We start from the raw sequence: 8,907 nt of genomic DNA on the forward strand, positions 1-8,907 counted from the left end.
GGAAAATAATTTAGCTTTTAACTTTGCTTCTTCTATTATTTGCCATTCCTCACTTTTCTATAACAATGGAAACTCATTTCCCCTTATTCACTCGGTCTCCTCCCAGAGAGAAGCTTGTGTAAAACTCTTGAAAAGAAAACCAAACTTTTTGGAAACATATTTTTGTTTGCAGGTTTGAGTTGCACCTTAGTTAAGAGAACTTTCTCTTCACTTCCTAAAGCATAGATAAAACATGATTACTCGGCCAGGAATTTGTCGACAACCTAGCAATAGCCTGATTTGGTTCATTCTTCTTGACTTTTCAGAAATCAAAGAGGCTGTACTTTTTATTATATTTTTTTATTAAAACAACAGACAAAAAATTAAGCACCTTCCGGTTCCCAAACGTTTATAATGCATTTTCCGGTTGATTGTATAGGACGTTCACCAAAGTGTTTCTTAAAGTCTTTAAATTAAAAGAATTTTTAATATAATATGAATTGTCTTTACTGGAGTCCCAAAAAATAAGCCATAGGTTTCTCAGTGTTTACTTATTTCAGTTATGAAGCGTTATTCATTTTATCATTATTTTATTAATATATAGTACGCTATGAAATAATCCCTCAAAACGCACACACACACACTCTAACGTTAGATTTTCATCGCAGGTACGTCACTACAGCTGCTTCATATTAATTTTATAAATTTCCCTTTCAGGAACTCTTTAGTTCCTTTTATCTATTTGTTTATCCATCTACTTTTGATTCAAAGCGATATCGAGTATCAACAAATGGCTGTTCTAGAGAAAAATAAACAAAATATAAAATTCAGATATATCAGACCTAAACTTAGCATATAATGATGTAATTACTAATCATGTTTCTATCACGAACTGCAGGTCATCCCACAAACTTCCATTAATTAAAGAGTAAACTGGAAAATTGTACATGTTCGTGATTACAGGTATTCTGAAAAATGCTTTGTAGTTTTGTTATAGGATAAACATTACGAATTGCATCCTTGTTAAAAAACAAATTAGTCACTGTACTATTGCCTAAAAGCGTAGAATTGGGAGGATAACACTGTATGCAGTTCCTCCTATTTAGTTACAGAGAGAGAGAGAGAGAGAGAGAGAGAGAGAGAGAGAGAGAGAGAGAGAGAGAGAGAGAGAGAGAGAGAGAGAGAGAGAGAGAGAGAGAGAGAGAGAGAGAGAGAGAGATATAAAAAATTACCATATATAAATTTCTATCATTATAGGAACATATAGCTTATTCTTTTAAAATGGAAAAATAACGAAGAACAGATCTTTGTTTCTAGAAAATATATGCAGCATCATATCTTTTGTCGATTAAAATAACAGGCATTATTATGCCTCGTTTAATATCAGAGAAAAAACTGGAGTACCGCTTTGTCTCGAATAAACTAATTTAGAAAGTATATCTCCGTTTCAAATTGTGAACAAGATATCTTTCACTGCTAAAGATAAAAGAGTGAGAAGGTACATCTCCATTACAGGGGAGGGAAAACTGAAGAATTTTCTTCACATATAAAAGGAAACTGTCTCCATTACTAGCAACATAATAAGGGTGAAATACGAGCAGTTCCATTCCAAATAAAAGAATACTGAGAGTACCCTCGGAGCAAATAAAAGAAACAAAGGCTGACACCCAGTGACTGCACAAAACCTTTTCCGAAATCAGTCTCGAGAAGAATGTAGAGATGGAATTCCCTAGAGAAATGAGAGTCTAAGCTACCGGAAAATGGCCATCGGGAGGGATGCAAGAATTTACACTTTTCTCTTTTAAACTTCTTCCGCAGCTAAACTTCGGGATTAACTTCAGTCCTTTACAACCATAGCGACCCTTCCTTTTCGTTGGGTAGGTTAGGGACTCAGGAATACCTTAGGACTCAGAAAGAAATGGAAGGTAATTATTCGAACAAATTGTCGTTCTCGAAATTGAAACTGGATATACAGTCCCTTGTAAGTTACTATTCATTTATTACCGGAATGAGTGTTTTAGCCCCATGGCTATAAAGCCTTTTCTTGAGTGGTAATAGATAAGACTAATTAGTTTTTTGGTTAAATACAATGATATACAACAGATATATATATATATATATATATATATATATATATATATATATATATATATATATATATATATATATATATATATATATATATATATATATATATATATATATATTGTAACAGCTCGTTTCACCGTTACCAGACATTTACTAAAAAATTTCAAGTATCCATATAACCCCGATATGAAGTCCACAATAGGGTGGAATCACTCCATAACACAATAAACAAAGTGCAAGAATGAGTTCAAGGGGGGAGTAAACAAACACCACGAAAAACCATAAATTTAATACAAAAATGAACAGATAGAAATTACACCTGAACCTCTTTAATACAAGTAATAAATGAATCACTTTCACTCGTAATAATAATCATCCAAAATACACCTACACTTAAGATAGTTCTTAAACATTCAAAACCAAAAATTAGGAGCCCCAGAAAGGAGGAGGAAGTCGCATAGACAGAAAAACCTAACAAATTACAAACTAATTTTTCTATAAATAAACTTGTCACTTAATAGCCTCTGCAATAAATTATTTATATTCTTCACGAAGAATAAGCGTATCCTCCACGTCTGGAGTAGAGTAAGGTGGTTAACCAACTCAGGCCCAACCAAGCAGCCACAACAAATCCACAGCCGTGATCGATATAATTTAAAGGTATATAAACCTTACCATGGGATAGCGAGATCCCCCTGGCTTTCTAACTGAACCAGAGGTGGAGCGGTGAAGCAGAAAGGACCTCCCGATTGGCAAACCGGACAAGTCATCCAAATTGAAGATGGCAGTGATCCAGGAGAAATCCTCAAGTTCGGAAGATAAATGGAATTTGATAACAGAGGCTGCAACCATCAAGAAGCAAGTCACTGTAATATTCTTTGTCCACCAAGCCAGGCAAAAGGGTTCCGAAGAGCAAAAGGTCCAGAGAACAATTATCTGCTCTTCGAACAGAAACTACGAAGTCACCCCCCTAAACCACAGGGAAGGGACCACACACACACACACACAACCTCCTTGAAAAGTAAACAAACATTAATAACAAGCAAACAATTGTTATACACAAGAGGAGGTCTATGACAAGTGAAACTTACAAGACTAGGTTTAACAAATTAAATAAAAAACTAAATTTAATCATCATGAAAAGGATCACATACTGACAATAATATATATATATATATATATATATATATATATATATATATATATATATATATATATATATATATATATATATATATATATATATATATATATATATATATATATATATATATATATATATATATATATATATATATATATAGTATATGTGTATGTATGTATTTTATATATATATATATATATATATATATATATATATATATATATATATATATATATATATATATATATATATATATATATATATATATATATATATATATATATATATATATATATATATATATATATTTATATATATATATATATATATATATATATATATATATATATATATATATATATATATATATATATATATATATATTTAATATATATATATATGTGTGTATGTATTATATATATATATATATATATATATATATATATATATATATATATATATATATATATATATATATATATATATATATGTAAATTACTAAAATGACCTCATTCAAACTGGATAGCATCTAATGGAGTATTTATTCAGAAAAAGTTACAAGCTTTCTTGGACAAGCTGTCCGCATTATCAAGTATGCATACAGTGACCAGACGCGTGGTCCAGCTGTATTTATATCTGTGTGCTGGGTACTTTTAATCCTATAATCGCCTGGCTGCTCCTGTGTGACCCCCACCCCCTCGTGACCTTGGCCTTTCTCTGCCCCCTTTTTCTTCCAGGTGTTCATTTTCTGTGCGTTCTCTTGCGTTTTTCCTTCATTTCTTTGCTACTGTGGGGTATACGATTTTTCTAGATATGCTGTCTTCAAAGCCGTTTCCAGTGTTCCCTGCCATTGTATTGTTGGTGCATGTTATGAAGGCGCTCTCTACAACCAGTCTGGCCGTTTTATTGATGTTCCTGTACAGAAAACTCATATTTTCCCAGTCTACTCTATGGTCATTTTCCGAACAGTGTTTGGCAACCGCCGACGTCTGATTATAATGCCTTATTTTCTGCAGGTGTTGATTTGCCAGTTTCGCCATAGCACCCATCTTCACAGTCTAGACACGCTGCCATATATACGGCCCCCCCCCTCTAATCTCTTCCCCCTCTACCAACTTTTTGTTTCTAACTATTTTATTCGTAATGGTGTTTTTGTAGCTGCCTATCAATTTGAAATTATCTAGCTTCCTGTTGATGGGTGCAATAGAGTTGTTGTCCGGGAGTGTAATTATTTTCTTCCCTACCAAACGTTCCATTTCTATCCTTTCCCTCTCCCCAAAAAAGTTTTTCCTTGCCTTGATGTGTGCCCACTCCCACCAATACTTAGAGTAACCTAATCTCGTACAACTCTCCCTCAGGTAACCCAGCTCTTCGTCTAAAAATACGGGACTGCAAATCCTATAAGCCCTAATGGCCAACCCTCTCATTACTCCTATTTTTATTTGTTTCCTATGACTGGAGAACCTGTGTATGTATGAATTGGTGTGTCTTCTCCCTATATATCTTGAATTTTAAATTTTCCCCTTCTCTCTTTACCAGGTATATAAGAAGAAGACACACCAATTCATACATACATAGGTTCTCCAGTCATAGGAAAGAAATAAAAATAAGAGTAATGACAGGGTTGGCCATTAGGGCTTATAGGATTTGCAGTCCCGAATTTTTAGACGAAGAGCTGGATTACCTGAGGGTGAGTTTTAGGAGAATAGGTTACCCTAAGTATTGGTGGGAGTAGGCACACATCAAGGCAAGGAAAAACTATTTTGGGGAGAGGGTAAGGATAGAAAAGGAACATTTGGTAGGGAAGGAAATAATTACAGTCCTGGACAAGAACTCTACTGCACCCATCAACAGGAAGCTAGATCATTTCAAACTGATAGGCAGCTACAAAAACACTATTAGGAATAAAATAGTTAGAAACAAAAAGTCGGTAGAGGGGGAAGAGATTAGAGAGGGGGTATATTTGGCAGCGTGTCTAGACTGTGAAGATGGGTACTATGGCGAAACTGGCAAATCATGTCAAGAGCAAAGCAAACAACACCTGCAGAACATAAGGCATTATAATCAGATGTCGGCGGTTGCCAAACACTGTTGGGAAAATGACCATAAAATAGACTGGGAAAATATGAGTTTTCTGTACAGGAACACCAACAAAACGGCCAGACTGGTTGTAGAGAACGCCTTCATAACATGCGCCAACAACATAATGGCAGGGAACACTGGAATCGGCTTTGAAGACAGTATACCTAGAAAAATCGTATACTCCACAGTAGCAAAGAAACGAAGGAAAAACACAAGAGAACACATGGAAAACGGACACTTGGAAGAAGAAGGGGCCAGAGAAAGGCCAAGGTCACGAGGGGGTGGGGGTCATACAGGAACAGCCAGGCAATTATAGGATTAAAAGTACCCAGCACACAGATATAAATACAGCTGGACCATGCGTCTGGTCACTGTATGCATACTTGATAATGTGGACAGCTTGTCCAAGAAAGCTTGTAACTTTTTCTGAATAAATACTCCATTAGATACCATCCAGTTTGAATGAGGTCCTTTTAGTAATTCTACTATTGCACAGAACAATTGTGTATGTGATAAAGTTATCGTCACTGAATTCAAACATTCACTTTGGTGCCTGAAACTTGAAAGTATCAATAGTGTTCATGCAAAAGCTCCCAAGCATATCCTTGTCCGTCTTTTCCTCCAAAACAAATATTATTTTCATCGTTAGACAGGAAGTACGTAAGAGTATATACAGTTCTATTAATATGATGGTTGCCCACAACTTAGAAAAAGAATTTTTCTTGTGCCTTCAACGCTTATCTGGAACTCTGCTGAAATGGACCTTTATTGACAATCATCATTTCAACATTTCGTTAAAAATCGCTATTCCGTTGGGAAAATTAGTAATTACTATATATTATTATGTTGATAGGCATTAAACATTTCAAATGTTCATAGTTTTCATTTAAGTTATAAAAATGTGGTGAGGAAAAACAGTATTAAAGAGCAATTATGTTGCATTTATCAGCCATTTATTGCATTTTGTATCGTTCTTTTTTCTGCAACCAACAAAATATTCAAAAGAATATGCTATACGTTCCTTTAATGATGGAAATTTATGTATGGTTATTTTTTTTATATTTTCTCTCTCTCTCTCTCTCTCTCTCTCTCTCTCTCTCTCTCTCTCTGTAACTAAAAAGGAGGAACTGCATACTGTGTTTTCCTCCCAATTCTACTCTTTTAGGCAATGCTACAGTGATTGATTTTTTCTCTTTTCAAACAAGGATACAATTCGTAATGTTCACTATGAAATAAATACATGTACAATTTTCATGAACATGTACAATTTTCCAGTTTACTCTTTAATTAATGGACGTTTGAGAAATGACCTGCAGTTCGTGATAGAAACTTGATTAGTGATTACATCATTATATGCTAAGTTTAGGTCTGATATATTTGAATTTTATATTTTGTTTATTTTTCTCTAGAACAGCTGTTTGTTAATACTCAATATCGCTTTGAATCAAAAGTAGATGGATAAACAAATAGATGAAAGGAACTAAAGCGTTCCTGAAACGGAATTTTATAAATATGAAGCAGTTGTAGTGACGTACTTACGATGAAAATCTAACTTTTGTATGTGTTTGTGTGTTTTGAGGGATTTTTCTTAGCGTACCATATATTAATAAAATAATGATAAAATGAATAACGCTTGATAACTGAAATGAGCAAACACTGAGAAACCTGTTGCTTACTTTTTGGGACTCCAGTAATGACAATTCATTTTATATTAAAAATTCTTTTAATTTAAAGACTTTAAGAAACACTTTGGTGAACGTCCTATACAATCAACGGGAAAATGCATTATAAACCTTTGATAATCGGATGGTTTTAATTTATTGGTTTTAATAAACAAATTGATAAAATCAGCCTCTTTGATTTCTGACGAAGAAGCCAGGTTGTCGACAAATTCCTGGTTGTCGACAATCATGTAATCTTACCAGTGCTTTAGGAAGTGAAGAGAAAGTTCTCTTAACAAAGGTGCAACTCAAACCTGCAAACAAAAATATGTTTCCAGAAAGTTTGGATTTCTTTTCAAGAGTTTTACACAATCTTTTCTCTGGGAAGAGACCGAGTGAATAAGGGGAAATGAGTTTCCATTGCTATAGAAAAGTGAGGAATGACAAATAATAGAACAAGCAAAGTTAAAAGAGAAATTATTTCCCCCAAAGAAATATTGTAAGGGTTAAATGTATGTTGTTGGGTATTTGAAACAGACTTCTTAATAGCATGTCCGTAATAACGCTCAAAATTTCGCAAGTTCTTTATTCTAAACTAGTATGCTTGACGAAAGCACCAAAAAATCAAGAAAAAATATGCAGCTACGGTGTTATATAATTTTTTTTCTGAATAACTTCCACAAAAAAAGTAAAACAAAACGTAGGAAAACAGTCTCAAAAGGACGTGGAAAATTACCCTAAGTGTTTATAGCCAGTTTTGGTAAACGGTGAAGCTGTGAGGGAACTTTTAGTTGTACGTTGGTTATTACATAAAGAAACATTCTATTACTTCAATAAAGACGTTAGCTATTAGAGATGTTGAAAAGTGTTACACAAGGTTTTCAAAAATGTCCAGTGTAGTTCGCTATTTATCCTTTGGTGTAAATAAGTAGAGAGAGAGAGAGAGAGAGAGAGAGAGATTAATTTTATACGTTCAGGATTTCATAATTTGTCGTGTTTATACGATATATATTATTAAAATCTTTTGTCACGATACTATGTATGGTATATTTTAGTGTTATTTCAAGATGAGAGTTAGTTTGTAAGATATACTAAAACCGTCTTACGTTCATATTTCTCTATCAAATAAAAATAAAAAGTAACAATAATAGTCTTTATCAGAATGTGCAAATGGGATTCCCGGTAAGAGAAGAATTAATAATGTTTAGGAGTCATATCACCTTGATCCAGTTCATTTTAGATAAAAAAACATTTGCATTTTCAGGCGGGTTACTAATTTTGGAAGGAAATTACTTAATTTCAGACTCCTGCGGCTTCAGCCAAAATATAGATATCATCTCCATAAGCATTAGTTTACTGGTGCATTAAAAATACTACAGCGAGGGATCAGTAATGGCAATGTTTAGTTGTTATACTGTTTCGACGAGCTAATGTTGTAATAGGATTTGGTATTCGAATATTTTAACGCCGAGATTTTGAAAAGAAACCCTAAAGGAAATCAGTCTCTTTCATTAAATGTAAGTATATCGCAAACGATTATTAAGTTTTTTCCATGTAAAAGGCCTGCCATTTATTATTTTAACATTTAGATAACAGTCAACAGCGTTGACTTATAATCTACTGTATATCAGCTGAACTTTAGTTTTAGTTTTCTGTAAAAAAAAAAAAAAAAAAACTCTTAAGGTGGCTGTTTGTCTGTCCGTCCGCACTTTTTCTGTCCACCCTCAGATCTTAAAAACTATAGAGGCTAGAGGGCTGCAAATTGGTATGTTATCATCCACCCTCCATTCATCACCATACCAAATTGCAGGCCTATAGCCTTAGTAGTTTTTATTTTATTATGGTTAAAGTCAGCCATGATCGTGCTTCTGGGACAGGTATAGGTGCCAGCAACATAGGGCACCACCGGGCCGTGGCTGAAAGTTTCATGGGACACGGCTGAGAGTTTCATTG

This window comes from Macrobrachium rosenbergii, chromosome 10, assembly GCF_040412425.1.
Source record: "Macrobrachium rosenbergii isolate ZJJX-2024 chromosome 10, ASM4041242v1, whole genome shotgun sequence".
NCBI lineage: Eukaryota > Metazoa > Arthropoda > Malacostraca > Decapoda > Palaemonidae > Macrobrachium > Macrobrachium rosenbergii.